At 41.1% G+C, this 16,401-nt stretch overlaps 1 long non-coding RNA gene across 1 annotated transcript; it reads left to right on the forward strand.

Annotated features, from left to right (window-relative positions):
• The first annotated feature begins 1,390 nt into the window (after positions 1-1,390).
• On the forward strand, positions 1,391-15,518 carry LOC133239462 (uncharacterized). Its single transcript, XR_009733843.1, has 3 exons — positions 1,391-1,510; positions 10,894-11,001; positions 11,797-15,518. It is a non-coding gene; the product is annotated as an uncharacterized LOC133239462 (long non-coding RNA).
• The last annotated feature ends 883 nt before the right edge of the window (positions 15,519-16,401 follow it).

Genomic DNA, 16,401 nt, shown 5'->3' on the forward strand with positions numbered 1-16,401 from the left:
GGCGAGTGGGTTCTTTACCACTAGTGCCAGACATTACTTTGCTGACAAAGGTCCGTCTAGTCAAGGCTATAGTTTTTCCAGTGGTCATGTATGGATGTGAGAGTTGGACTATGAAGAAAGCTGAGTGCCGAAGAATTGATGCTTTTGAACTGTGGTGTTGGAGAAGACTCTTCAGAGTCCCTTGGACTGCAAGGAGATCCAACCAGTCCATTCTAAAGGAGATCAGTCCTGGGTGTTCATTGGAAGGACAGATGCTGAAGCTGAAACTCCAATACTTTGGCCACCTCATGGGAAGAGTTGACTCATTGGAAAAGACTTTGATGCTGGGAGGGATTGGGGGTCAGGAGGAGAAGGGGACAACAGAGGATGAGATGGCTGGATGGCATCACAGACTTGATGGACATGAGTTTGGGTGAACTCTGGGAGTTGGCGATGGACAGGGGGCCCTGGCGTGCTGCAGTTCATGGGGTCGCAAAGAGTCAGACAAGACTGAGCGACTGAACTGAACTGAACTGAGTGCCACTTGGGAAGCCCTTGTACACACACATAATACGGCAAAACTCAGAATTATGTTAGAGATTCGTACGTAGATAATCTCCACATAATCAGTTGAAAAATAACTTGCAAAACTGATTTGAAATTATAATTGTTATAAACTAGTATTGGAGTTTTTGGTGATTGTCTTGTTTTCATCACTGATTAATTTGTCTCTGGGATTGGGCAGTGTAGGACACAGTTTGTGATGCAGGAGAAGCAGTGTGGTGTGTAGTTGAAAGTGCTCTAGTCAACAGCCTGGGTCTTAATCCCAGGGCTGCCTATTACAAGTTTCATATCTTTAGGGAAGTCATTTTCCTTCTTTGGACCTCTGTTTATTCATTTGTAAAGTAAGAGTCTTTAACAGGAACCACTTAAAGCATTCTCTATCATTTAATAATTCTAAGTAGTCCATCCAGAACACAAGGAAGCAAATTGCATTATCATTGTCTAATTGAATTTGCTTGGTATACTAATGCAGATTCCCCTTTTTATGTAATTTATTAATAAAGGATCTTCTAATGCAGCAGAAAAAGATCTCTCTCTCTCCCAAATGAAAATGATTATTACAGAAAGGAAGTAAATATAACTTGTGTTTATAGACCCTGCATGAGGAAATTGACACTAACAACTCAAAATTTGAAAGAAATTACATAAAGGTGTAAGGGATTTTGAAAAGCCTTAAACTTTTCATTTATAATAATAAATAGAACTTCTATTCATAATGTGTTGGGAAGGGTAAGAATTTGTGGACCAGGATACATATTTGTATGTAAAAATGTTTTATATGGATATTTTTTAAAAATTTCCCCTTCGTAGTATCATACTATTATGTTATGCAATTTTTGTTCCCTCAACAGAGTCAACTGAGTGACACCTTCCGGTTTCCCTGGCGGCTCAAATGGTTAAGAATCAGCCTGCAACATAGGAGACCCAGGTCGGATGCATGAGTTGGGAAGAGTTTGCAAATACACAGGTATTTGTCTTCAAGTTGTGATTATCTCATTGTCATGAGCCTTGCTGAAATCTTCCAGAACACGGTTACTCTTCTGGATTTATGTGGAGGTTAACAAGGACTGGATCATATTGATTATTGCTGAAAGAAATGTTTATCAGACTAACATAAACTCATCATCCTTGTATTTTGTAAACAGCTGATGATATTTTTTTATGACCAGTTAAAATCGAAGATGGAGGACTTTAAAAAGGAAATAAAGGATTAGAATGACAATATTTCTGAAACTAACATATATGTTCCTTTGGAGAGCATTAAACAGGTGAGCAGCTGGCAAAAGCATTTGGTGGGATAATTTTCTCCCCCTGCATAAGACCCAGCGAGCACCCTTTCTCCCTTTCTACTAATTTAATCCACACAAAACAAAATAGAGGACTTTAAAAGTAGTGTTATATTTTGTGTGTTTGATATAAAACCAGTTGAAAAGTATTGCATTTTGAGGCACAGACCCAGTGCTTCTTGACCCAAGGTCAGATTTCAAACTATTTCTGCTAAGCAGTTTTCAATCAGCCTGAACAATATTTTAGTCCATCTGAATGTCTGATAATAAAGGTAGTTTGGGCTTAGAACCGGGTGCTTATCTTTTACATGGTCTGGATTAGGTCACCTTCCAAGCACTTACAGTCTATGATTCAGGGACACACGATTTTGACCCTGTATTATTTCATTTTCTCATCATTGAAATGATCACTGGTGATCTATGTAGCCAAAATTAAGCATCAGACTTAGTTTGACAGGGCTTCCCTGGTGGCTCAGACGGTAAAGAGTGAGCGAGTGAGTGAGTGAAGTCGCTCAGCCGTGTCCGACTCTTTTCGACCCCCTTGGATTATAGCCTATCAGGCTCCTCCGTCCATGGGATTCTCCAGGCAAGAATACTGGAGTGGGTTGCCATTTCCTTCTCCAGGACAGTAAAGAATCTGCCTGCAAGCCAGGAGAATTGGGTTTGATCCCTGGGTTGGATCCCCAAGATCCCCTGGAGGAGGGTCATAGCAATCCACTCCAGTGTTCTTGCCTGGGGAATCCCCATAGACAGAGGAGAGTCCACGGGTTCGCAAAGAGTCAGACACGACTAAACACAGGACAAGGTTAGTTTGGCAAAGTAGACTTGAAAGCAGTATTTGCTTCCAGAAAGTGAGGCGATAATGGAACGGGCACTGAATGAAGAGGGGCCACCTGACTCAGCCAACCAATGGTGCGTATGACCTTAAGCAACATAAATTCTTCTTTAGTAAAACGGCAGCCTGTAAGTTTCTTCTACTTCCAAACTTGGATCTCAGATTATCTAGAACTGCTTCCGATAGACTCACATCAACCTTTTGCTGTGGTTGTTGATCAGGCTTATCGAGAAGGATAAGGTATTTAGATTGTGGAATTTGTACCGATAACTATGCTCTTGTAACCTGAGGTCTTAATAAAAATTAAGGACATTTATCGGAGAAGGCAATGGCACCGCACTCCAGTACTCTTGCCTGGAAAATCCCATGGATGGAGGAGCCTGGTGGGCCGCAGTCCATGGGGTCGCTAAGAGTCAGACACGACTGAGCAACTTCACTTTCACTTTCATGCATTGGAGAAGGAAATGGCAACCCACTCCAGTGTTCTTGCCTGGAGAATCCCAGGGACGGGGGAGCCTCATGGGCTGCCGTCTATGGGGTCGCACAGAGTCGGACACGACTGAAGTGACAGCAGCAGCAGCAGCATTGAGAGAGTAGCATCGAAACATATGCATTACCATATGTAAAACAGATAGCCAATAGGAATTTGCTGTATGAGGCAAGGAGCTCAATCCAGATCTCTGTGACAACCCAGAGGAGTGGAATGGGGTGAGAGATGGGAAGGAGGTTCTAGAGGGAGGGGCCGTATATATATACCCATGGCTGATTCATGTTGATGTATGGCAGAAACCAACACAATATTGTAAAGCAGTTATCCTCCAATTAAAAATAAATTTTAAAAATAAATTAAGGAAGTTTAAAAAAAGAAACAACTCCTGTCCAAACTGTGAAGTACATTGTTTGAATTTCTAAGCTCAAGTTTTGACTAAATCATCGTGTAATTTCAAGGGTTTTTATTTCTCTTTGCTTATATACATTTGAACACAGGAAAGGAATGGGACAAACCAGCTTTGTAAACATGAAGTCTGGAGCATGAGACAGCTCAGAAATCAAGGGCTGCAACATTTTGTAAAGCAAGATTAACTCCAAAGTTCCTGGCACTCACTCAGATAGAAACATTCACTCAGCTTTCATTGAGTGCCCATCCCAGGAAAGGTTTTGTCCCCTGGAAGCTAACTACCAGTGTGACCTTTGGAAAATTATGTAAACTCTCTAAATTTAGCCTTCCTCATCTGCAAAAGAAATTGTTGGGAGGATGAAATAAGGGGTCAAGTAAAGTTCAGGGAGGAACTGGCACACAGGAAGTGCTCAAAAGATGTTCATTGCTGTTGGGTTGGTGGTATAATTCCACTTCTCTTTGAAACAATTTTCCTCATATCTGAAGGCAACAGTCAGCAGCACAGTTGTTCTGGACTATTCTTCACCAAGGAGTTAAGTATCTGGAGCAGCAGCTGGTGGCAGCCCACCAGCTGGCTCAGCGGTAAAGAATCCTCCTGCAATTCAGGAGTCTCAGGAGATGTGGGTTCGATCCCTGGGTTGGAAGATCCCCTGGAGGAGGGCATGGCAACCCACTCCAGCATTCTTGCCTGGAGAATCCCATGGACAGAGGAGCCTGGCGGGCTACAGTCCATAGGGTCTCAAAGAGTCGGACACCACTGAAGCGACTTAGCACACATACACACAGCTGCAGCGGGTGCCTCACTAGCTCAGTGGATGAGAGTCAACCAGTGGAGACTCTGAGTTACTTTAGTTTCAAGCCAAAACCAATGTTATCAGACACTTTTTCCAAATAAAAATAAAATAACTCCTTAATATTCAGACCTTCATTTAATATTGAACATTAACTTTTAAAAGTATCATTTTAACAACTTAATTAGATTTTGAGTTCCAGAAAAATAATCAAGACTCTCTAAATTATATAACTTCTTTCTCTACAAGCAGCTGAATTAGAAACTTAATAAATTATATACCAGATAGTATTTTAAAATATTAGATTTTTACTTAGAATTGTGATAAATTTAAAAACAGAAGCATCACATCCTTTGGTACACCTAGTAAGATAAACATTCAGTGACTGATCAGTGTTTTCAAACTTCCACACAGCACTCTAATTTTAAGCATGTTATCTCTATATTAGGGCCTCCTCAGTGGCCCATCAGTAAAGATTCTGCCTGTAATGTAGGAGATGCAGGTTCAACCCCTAGGTCAGGAAGATCCCCTGGAAAAAGAAATGGCAACCCACTCCAGTATTCTTGCCTGGAGAATCCCACGGACAGAGGAGCCTGGAGGGCTACAGTCCATGGAGTCACAAAAGAGTCAGACATGACTAAGTGACTAACACTTTCAATTTCTAATATTCTTGCCTAGAGAATCCCATGGGCAGAGAAACCTGGTGGGCTGAAGTCCATAGCGTTGCAAAGAGTTGGACATGACTGTGTGACTGAGCGCTCTTGGATCTCTATATTAATAATAATAATAGCCACTATTTCTGATTGCTTCAGTTCAGTTCCGTTCAGTTGCTCAGTCGTGTCTGACTCTTTGCGACCCCATGAATTGCAGCACGCCAGGCCTCCCTGCTTACCTTATGCTAAGTTCTTTAACGTCACATACTCATTTAATTTGAAAGAGATAAAGCTACAACCAACATAAACATCAATCACCATTGTTTTTTCATATCCCATCACAAAAAAGAAGGAAGGTTGGAAGGGAGATTGTCCTCTCAGGCACTGCTCACATCAGGATGACAAAGAACACTTGGAAACCAAATTCTTCATATCCTTAGAACAACTCTTGTACTTCAGTTGGCTTTAAGCATTATCATAGCATCCTTGACACAATCCCAGAGCCTAACACTGCATTAGTGAAACCTCAGAGGCAAGCAAAAGAGAATCAATCTATTTTGCAACACCTGGCATACTCTCTGAAGCAACAGCCTTTACTGTGGTGTTTGGCATCCATAAACTGCAGGAGATGAGATTGCCCTGGCAGTCCAGTGGTTAAGACTCTGCCCTTCTACTGCAGGGGATGTGGGTTTGATCTCTGATCTAGGGACTAAGATCTCCACAGCCCTTTCGGCATAGCCAAATTAAAAAAAAAAAAATGCTATGCATAAACTGCAGAGGGATTGACATGTATCAGTGAACCCATCCATTGGGGGAAAAAGTCACTTTTGACATCATTTATGCTTTCGTAACCCAATGATGGGAAATTGTTGGGTTTTCATTCAGAAAACCAAGGTTCACATACCACTTTAATCTACTAATTCTGTTTATTAGACATTTGCCAGAAAGTAAACTGCAATAGTGTATGGAAAAAGCATGCTGTAAATCATTGCAGATGGTGACTGCAGCCATGAAATTAAAAGAGGCTTACTCCTTGGAAGAAAAGTTATGACCAACCTAGACAGCATATTGAAAAGCAGAGACATTACCTTGCCAACAAAGGTCCGTCTAGTCAAGGCTATAGTTTTTCCAGTGGTCATGTATGGATGTGAGAGTTGGACTATGAAGAAAGCTGAGCACCGAAGAATTGATGCTTTTGAACTGTGGTGTTGGAGAAGACTCTTGAGAGTCCCTAGGACTCCAAGGAGATCCAACCAGTCCATTCTAAAAGAGATCAGTCCTGGGTTTTCTTTGGAAGCAATGATGCTAAAGCTGAAGCTCCAGTACTTTGGCCACCTCATGCGAAGAGTTGACTCATTGGAAAAGACTGATGCTGGGAGGGATTGGGGGCAGGAGGAAAAGGGGATGACAGAGGATGAGATGGCTGGATGGCATCACTGACTCAATGGACGTGAGTTTGAGTGAACTCCAGGAGTTGGTGATGGACAGGGAGGCCTGGCGTGCTGCGATTCATGGGGTCGCAAAGAGTCGGAAACGACTGAGCGACTGAACTGAACTGAAACTGTAAAGAATTTTATAAATATGAAATTTTATATTGGGTACCTACTAGCATTTTAGCATCAATAGTTAGATGACTTGGACAGATTGAAAAGCAAGAAATTCTACCTTACCATCATTCAAATTAAGTTCAACTCAATTTAATTTATAAAGTAATGAATAAATAATAACTTAGCTACGTAGATAAATGTATGTGATGGGTCAAATATATTGACAGAATATACTGTGTTTGGACAGACTAAATATAAATGTATTGTGGAATGAAAACCCCCATACGCTCTTGGAAAAATACACCTTAATAGACCCTTGTGGCTGTAGGGTTGATAATACATTGATAACATCTTCCATGCTTCTCATTCTTAGTTATACAGAGTCCCCTTGAGACTTTCCTCCTAGTCTGAGGCAGTAGCTAGAAGAGCCAGGCGTACAATGCCAAGGTCCAGCATCAACTTAGCCATGTCAAAGTAACCAGTAAGGGAAGAGGTAACAAAAGCCATGGTTTATGCAGTAAATAAAAAATGTTGGAAGAACGCAATTGGTGAAAGAATTAGACTGGACAAAGATTTTACTGGTCAGGGAGAAGGGGAAAAAATAAGAATACTTTCACAGAGGGTCAAGCTTGTTGGATATTTTTTAATGTCTCTGTGACATTTCTCTTCTCTCCCTTGTTGAGCATGAGTATTGGGCATATCGTTCATAAAACTTCCAGACCAAAAGTAGTTATTACTTGTATCCTGTTTTCCAGGAAGTTCCTTGAAAATGAGCCAGGTACTAGAGGCTCCCCAATCCCTTGCACCATGCTGCCTTGGAGCAGCAGCACAGCAGGAGAACATCAGGTCAGGGGAACTCTAGACAGAGAAGATCCGAGGTAATCCCCTTAGCCTCTTGTTATCAGAGAGGCACCAGAAAAATCTCTTGAGACTTTCATCTTCTCTAGAGAGGTGAGAAAATGACTAAGAAACCACTGGTAGACCTAAATGATCATCCAAGTTATGATTGGAAAGGTTTGGAGCACATGGACCAAAGACCAGGAACCGACAATGATGGTGTGCTCGGTTGCTCAGTTGTGTCCAACTCTTTGGGACCTTATGGACCGTAGCCTGTTGGGTTCCTCTGTCCATGGGATTCTCCAGGCAAGAATACTGGAGTGGGTTGCCATTTCCTCCTCCAAGGGATCGTCCCAACCCAGAGATTGAAGGGGTTGCATCTCGCCCCTTGTCTTCTCAAGGTTTTGCATCTTCCATTATTCTTTCTCCCTCCTGCATCCTCAGCTGTTTTCTTCTCTACTGGATCAAAGTCTTGGCAGTATGCATATTCTCTAATACCGCTCATATTAAAACCACAATGGCTCAGAAAGTATATTGGTATACACCAGGGGCTGGGGTGGGAGGGGGACTGGGGACAGGACAGAGTTTCAGTTTAGGAAAGTGAAAAATTCAGGAGATGGATGATGACAGTGACAAAACAATGTGAATGTACTTAGTGCCACTGAACTATACAGTTACTATGGTTAAAAGAGTATGTTTTATATTATGTGACTTTTACCACAATAAAAAACATTCGAAAAAACAACAACAAAAAAAATGAAACCACAACAATGGCTCATTTGACCTTGTGTCCCCTCCAGCTACTACCCCACTTATCTATTTCTTTTTGGAGAAAAACTTCCTGAAAGCCTTGTCACAGCTTGCTCTCTCTTTCTCCTATCTTCTTTTAAACTGTGTTCCAATCAGATTTTTGTCTTTCCCACTCCACAAGTACATGTTGCCAGGGTCAGTTTTCAGTGCTCATCTTAGGCTAATTAGTAACATTTGATACAGTTAATCACTTATAGCTTTCCTTCATTAGATAAAATTCAATGTTCAAATTTAGGAAACAAAGACATCTTAAAGGAAGACCAAGGTTCAGAACAATGGCTTACTCTGTTGTAATATTGGGTGTATTACAGGTTAATGTCATTGTGCCATACAATGATTAGTAATGAAAATATAAACCAAGTCTAATTTCCAGGACTCATTTAGTATATTTTTCATTTATATTTAAAATATATTTTATATCCACCCACAGCTCCGACCACAAAAGTTGTTAAATAGCCTTATACTAGGTGTGTCTCTGAAAAGCATGATTAGTAAGAGAACTCTTATTTGGTAGCTCTAATAGCCTGCCTCTAGAGAAACCTATATGCAGGTCAGGAAGCAACAGTTAGAACCGGACATGGAACAACAGACTGGTTCCAAATAGGAAAAGGAGTACATCAAGGCTGTATATTCACCCTGCTTATTTAACTTCTATGCAGAGTACATCATGAGAAACGCTGGGCTGGAAGAAGCACAAGCTGGGATCAAGATTGCTGGGAGAAATATCAATAACCTCAGATATGCAGATGACACCACCCTTATGGCAGAAAGTGAAGAGGAACTAAAAAGCCTCTTGATGAAAGTGAAAGAGGAGCGTGAAAAAGTTGGCTTAAAGCTCAACATTCAGAAAACTAAGATCATGGCATCTGGTCTCATCATTTCATGGGAAATAGATGGGGAAACAGTGGAAACAGTAGAAGATTTTATTTTGGGGGGCTCCAAAATTTACTGCAGATGGTGATTGCAGCCATGAAATTAAAAGACGCTTACTCCTTGGAAGCAAAGTTATGACCAACCTAGACAGCATATTGAAAAGCAGAGACGTTACTTTTCCAATAAAGGTCCGTCTAGTCAAGGCTATGGTTTTTCCAGTGGTCATGTATGGATGTGAGTGTTGGACTGTGAAGAAGGCTGAGTGCTGAAGAATTGATGCTTTTGAACTGTGGTGTTGGAGAAGACTCTTGAGAGTCCCTAGGACTCCAAGGAGATCCAACCAGTCCATTCTAAAGGAGATCAGCCCTGGGATTTGTTTGCAAGGAATGATGCTAAAGCTGAAGCTCCAGTACTTTGGCCACCTCATGGGAAGAGTTGACTCATTGGTAAAGACTCTGATGCTGGGAGGGTTTGGGGGCAGGAGGAAAAGGGGATGACAGAGGATGAGATGGCTGGATGGCATCACTGACTCGATGGATGTGAGTTTGAGTGAACTCCGGGAGTTGGTGATGGACAAGGAGGCCTGGTGTGCTGCGATTCATGGGGTCGCAAAGAATCGGACACAACTGAGCGACTGAATTGAACTGAATGGGGGACTTGGAGCTTGGACTTCAGGGATGAATATCTGTGTATGTGTGTGTGTGACTCAGTCGTGTCCATCTCTTTGGGACTCTTTGCCCGCCAGGCTCTTCTGTCCATGGAATTCTCCAGCCAAGAATACTAGAGTTGGTGGCCATTTCCTTCTCCAGGGGATCTTCCTGACCCAGGGATCAAACCCTGGTCTCATGCGTTGCAGGCAGATTCTTTACCATCTGAGCCACATGAATTATCTATATCCTTGCACTTTCTCTAGTTTGGTGATGTTAAGTGTCTCATAGACCCAAGTCAACTTTTCTTGAGGCAGGTCATATCAGAGTAGCTCTGACTCTGTCCCTGTGGCTGTGGCTTGGTGGAAGGAGAGAGCTGGTGGGCCCCACAGTCTGCATAGGATTTCCACTTTATTAGGGATAGAGGCAGAGCCAGTCCTCTTGGACTAGGCTGTTGTAGGCAGCTACAGTGAATGACATAGAAAACATTAAAATACAGACTTTAAAGACTTTTGGTGTGGTTCAAATTTCAGGGTCAAGCTTCATTTAGGAACAAAAATCATTTTACCTCTCAGTTTAAATGAAATAAAGTGTTCAAAATCACTAAATATATGCTCTTGTCATGTCAATGTTGTATGATCGAAGTACATATTATTCCAAGTATTTATTTCTATATTCTATTAATGTTTGTAGATTTTTTCTTTCAATTGTTAAAATAATAATGACTACAAATTATAATTGCTAATATTCTCTACAGTAGAAAGCTTTCAAATCACCTCCCAGCATTAATACCTTTAAAAAAAAAACTGAGTTGCATTTGGAATTTCCTGGATTCTTCTATTTGTCATGCAAATATTCAGTTCTGCTCTTTTTATGATAATATGAAATAAAGTAGTTTCTCATAGTAACATTGTAAATCATTTGCTTTCTATTACATACAGCTGGTTTTGTTACTGTAATGATTTTCTATGAGTGCACATTGCAGAATGCATAAGATGCAATGTGATATTCTTTTATTCAGAATTTATACATAATTATTATTTGCCCAGAAATAATGAGACAATTTGGAAATATAGTAATTTATTGTAATGCATTTCTTTTTAATACGTATCTATAATGAGGAAAAAAAAAACTTAATTTCTGAAAATGAGATGCCATCTCTTTTTGTTGTAGAGACCAGAGTTTTCATCTCACTGAAAATTCAGAATCAAAATCAAAAACAGCTGAGGTAGTTACTCGGGTGCCTTCCTTCAGCTTATTCAAAAGAATATAGGATGAACGGTAAGAATTAAGTAAACCACAAATTATTTTGGAGTGTCTGGTTTGCATTATAAATAAATTTTTCACTGCTGGTTGTTTTTTCAAAAATATCGCCTGTATTTTTGATATTCATTCCTGTGATCTAATGTAAACTATGTCCTACCAGTTTAATGTATTGTTTGTTCATGATTACATTTTTTATTACACTCATATGCTATAAATATTTTTCACTCTGCTCTTTTGGCTCTTCCCCAAATACCAATAGTCTTTAAGACATGTTGGGAAAAGTGTTATTAAGAGAGCTATCCTCCTTTTGTGTTGGCACATACTGATTTCACACCTTGAACAGAGTCTAACCACATCAACAAAAAAGTATTGATTTTTAAGACATGGAATTAAAGATTATTTATTAAAAGGAAACAGCAACAAAAAGTCAAAATAGAGTCACTCTGGCATAAGTCAAAATAGAGTATCAATCTGGGATCAGAATTTTCTTCCTTATTGATCTGGACAAAAATTTTTAAATACTTGATGGTAAATTTGCATTAGTTTGTACTTTGAGAAAATCAAGGTAGGTTAGTTTTTGGTTTTGAAGTCTAAATGCTTGTGAACCTTTTCTTATATACTTGAAAATGGTAAATTTATATAATATTCTCATATTTCATTCTTAATTACAAAAGTAGTATCACCCTTCACAATGCATCACATATGATAAGGAAGAAAGAAGACTTCTAGTCATTGTCTGCAGGCCACATATTTTTAAATTGTGTTTAATTTTCACTACAACGTTCTGTTTCATTCTCATTTTCTTGGTAGTTTGTGGCTCCACATGAAGAAGCAGAAAGTTTATGAGAGGGGGCAGTACACCAAGAAAGATTTTGGGAGGCAGGTACGATGGAGAAGATTGCCTTCGTGGAGAAGGACATCAGTGACGGACGGGTCAGCATGAAGTAGACTGTGCCCAGAGAAAGCCACAAGCACCATCTGCATGGGGGCCACCCTGTTGGTGGACGTAGGGACACTTGGGACCAGCCAGAGCAGCAATATGAGAAGAACCTCTCCATGCAACCAGCTAGTGACCAGATAGTCACCTTCCTCCTCCCAGCGATGTTAGTCCTTTCAAGGCAGAAGGGTCATCTGAAGCCATGTCCCCTCCCTTTCTTGCCTCACTCCCATTTAAACAGAAGAACATTAAGTAGAGTTCCCTGTGCTATATGGTAGTTTCTCATTAGATATCTATTTTATGCAAAGTATCCATAGTGTATGTGTGGCAGTCCTAATCTCCCAGTTCCTCCCCACCCCCGACCCTTTCCCCTTGGTGTCCACAAGTTTATTCTCTGTATCTGTGTCTCTATCTCAGCTTTGCAAATAAGATCATCTAAAGGAAGGCCAACCCACCTCTCACTCCCAGGTTCCTTAAGCCATGCAGCTGGGTGAGGGAAGGTTGGGTGAGTGCTTTGAAGAAGATATAAATTGGACTTTATAAACTAGATCAGATAGGCTTGTGTTTTAATTCCAGAATGGGCAGAATATTATGAGAGCTGCTGAAGTTATTCTGAAGGGATGTGCTGGCCATTAATTTCTTTAAAAGCCACCAGAAAACCTATTGATCAAGCCAAGAGAAGTTTATTAAATCTACTGCAATAAAAGAACAGACAAGAGTACTGGAGTGAGTTGCTCCAGGGGAATCTTCCCAAGCCAGGGATCGAACCTGGGTCTCCCACATTGCAGGCAGATTCTTTACTGTCTGAGCCACCAGGGAAGCCCAAGAGACAACACCACCTTGACTCAAAGGGGTGCCTCAAAGTGGGGCAGTTGGGAAAGGGCCTAAGAGTCTGGGCTGGTAACACTGGGGCAGGTGCTGCAAGGCAGGAGTAGGGCTCACTGGGTAAGGGCAGGTTGTTTGTGACATATCAGCTTTGGCTAAGGGCAAATAAAGGCTCCCGTCTTGGAATGAACCTTGTTCATAGCTAGTAGCTAGTTTTGATCAGTAAACTGTTTTGTTTACTCTTGTTTTTCAGAATAGGTTTATGGTGTTATCTTCCAAAACAAGTCTTTTCTGGACCAAACAGCCGAGTGATTTTGCTTGATCTCAATAATATTTAACACAGGGACTGGACATTTTCCCTGGCTTATTAAAGGGATAAGAAATTACAAGCTTTCCAATGAGGAAAAGAAACTTTCCCAAAGTAATGTTAAAAGCAGTGGTTGGGTTAGCATAAATCCATTTCATGTGTATGCCCTATGCCATTGAGACTTTGAAATAAATCGGTTATACTTTATCATCATCCTCATTTGCAATTATAATCTAAACTTGTCCAAGATCACAAAATGAAACACTGGAAGAGTCAGGATTCAAATCCAGGTCTGTGTAAGAACCCTCTGGCTGAGATATTTGTCCCCTCCCCTCCCACCCCCACTGATTACCTGGATTGGTACTCTGACCTTAAAAGTCTTTCTTCCCCGCCCCCCTGCCCCCCACTGTACCGTACTATCTCTAATGAAGATAAGGCTAAGTCATTTTTCTTAGCAGAGCTACATTATAACTTTTTTTTTTCCTCTAGTGCTTAAAAGAAGAATATGTCCTTGGCAGGTCACATGTTGCAACGTCCTTATATGCTCTCTTGCATAGCCCCTTATTTCTGTCTTTTCTCTTTAAAAATATTGCAGAAAGCTGAAGCTGCTTCTTTACTTCTTTGATATCTTCCAGCACTTATAGGGTGCTGAGCATAAATTGGGCTTACCAGGTGGCACTGGTGATAAAAAACCCACCTGCCAATGCAGGAGACAAAAGATACGTGAGTTCAATCCCTGAATTGGGATGATTCCCTGGAGGAGGGCATGGCAACCCACTCCAGTGTTCTTGCCTGGAGAATCCCATGGACAGAGGAGCCTGGTGGGCTATAGTCCATAGGGTCGCAAAGAGTCCAACATGACTGAAGTGACTTACCATGCACGCAAGCATAGACTAGGAACACAATGCTACGCTGAATGGACTTGAAATGTTTACCACTCCTTGGGTAATCATATCTTCACTACAAGGTTGTAGCTACTATTTAAAACACAGTTGCTCTGCCAAATATTTGTTGTGAAGAATAAGCAAATATTTCCCAAAATGTTCAGGCAAGCACATTACCACTGTAAACAGATTTTTCACTGGGAAGTTTTTCTCTTACATTCAAAATATTAAAAAAAAAAAAAAAAGTAAGACCAGAGACTATAAAACTCCTAGAGGAGAACATAGGCAAAACACTCTCCGACATACATCACAGCAGGATCCTCTATGACCCACCTCCCAGAATATTGGAAATAAAAGCACAAATAAACAAATGGGACCTAATTAACCTTAAAAGCTTCTGCACATCAAAGGAAACTATTAGCAAGGTGAAAAGACAGCCTTCAGAATGGGAGAAAATAATAGCAAATGAAGCAACGGACAAACAACTAATCTCAAAAATACACAAGCAACTCCTACAGCTCAACTCCAGAAAAATAAATGACCCAATCAAAAAATGGGCCAAAGAACTAAATAGACATTTCTCCAAAGAAGACATACAGATGGCTAACAAACACATGAAAAGATGCTCAACATCACTCATTATCAGAGAAATGCAAATCAAAACCACTATGAGGTACCATTTCACGCCAGTCAGAATGGCTGCGATCCAAAAGTCTACAAGCAGTAAATGCTGGAGAGGGTGTGGAGAAAAGGGAACTCTCTTACACTGTTGGTGGGAATGCAAACTAGTACAACCACTATGGAGAACAGTGTGGAGATTCCTTAAAAAACTGGAAATAGAACTGCCTTATGATCCAGCAATCCCACTGCTGGGCATACACACTGAGGAAACCAGAAGGGAAAGAGACACGTGTACCCCAATGTTCATCGCAGCACTGTTTATAATAGCCAGGACATGGAAGCAACCTAGATGTCCATCAGCAGATGAATGGATAAGAAAGCTGTGGTACATATAACACAATGGAGTATTACTCAGCCATTAAAAAGAACACATTTGAATCAGTTCTAATGAGGTGGATGAAACTGGAACCTATTATACAGAGTGAAGTAAGCCAGAAAGAAAAGCACCAATACAGTATACTAACACATATATATGGAATTTAGAAAGATGGTAACAATAACCCTGTGTACGAGACAGCAAAAGAGACACTGATGTATAGATCAGTCTTATGGACTCTGTGGGAGAGGGAGAGGGTGGGGAGATTTGGGAGAATAGCATTGAAACATGTATAATATCATGTATGAAACGAGTCACCAGTCCAGGTTCGATGCACGATACTGGATGCTTGGGGCTGGTGCACTGGGACAACCCAGCGGGATGGTATGGGGAGGGAGGAGGGAGGAGGGTTCAGGATGGGGAACACAGGTATACCTGTGGCGGATTCATTTCGATATTTGGCAAAACTAATACAATATTGTAAAGTTTAAAAATAAAATAAAATTTAAAAAAAAAAGTCATGGTGTCTCATCTACATCAGAAATAGATAAAACTACAGACGCATTTGTAAAACAAAGACCAACTGGCATTTCGGCTCCGAAACACAGGGTGGATTTTGTTTGCATATGTTAATCAAATACAGTCGCTTCAGCCCCTGCCCTGTGGGGCCAAGGCAGCAACTCTTGAGATGGTGGAGGTTGTCCCCCAAATATGCTAAACAAAACAAGCAAAATAAACCTTGTTATAGGACTGATGTTGAAGCTGAAACTCCAATACTTTGGCCACCTGATACGAAGAGCTGACTCATTTGAAAAGACCCTGATGCTGGGAAAGACTGAAGGGGGGAGGAGAAGGGGACGACAGAGGATGAGATGGTTGGATGGCATCACCGACTCAACGGACATGAGTTTGGGTGGACTCCAGGAGTTGGTGATGGACAGGGAGGCCTGGCATGCTGCAGTTCATGGGGTCGCAAAGAGTCGGACACGACTGAGAGACTGAACTGAACTGAACTGATAGGAAGTGGAGTGAGGATGGAAAAATGTGTGTGTGTGTGTGTGCTGGGGTGGGTGGTGATGATGGAGGTACTTCTTTCCCTAAGAACATTCTTCGGAAGCTGTAGCCTTTCAATGCTCCTCACCTGCCCTTTCTCACCTCCACAGACTACCTTCAGACCGGGCTGAGCTTCTACTGTTTAGGGTTGCCACAAAGATTCATATCAGTTGATTTTTTTTTTACCTGAATTAAAAAACATGCAATCTGGGACCTTATGCTATGTTGTTTCTGGAGGGTCACTGTCATCTAGGGGCAGCCGGAGGTCAACCATTTTCATGAAAAGCATTTGCTTTCTGTAAGATTTTGAATTGTTAAAAGATGAAGGAAACCAGCACATGAGTGCCAGAGGTCACTGAGTGCTTTTCACGGTTTATTTTGAAGTTTAGTGACACAGATTTTCCTGTCAGCA

This window comes from Bos javanicus, chromosome 26 (assembly GCF_032452875.1).
Source record: "Bos javanicus breed banteng chromosome 26, ARS-OSU_banteng_1.0, whole genome shotgun sequence".
Lineage (NCBI taxonomy): Eukaryota > Metazoa > Chordata > Mammalia > Artiodactyla > Bovidae > Bos > Bos javanicus.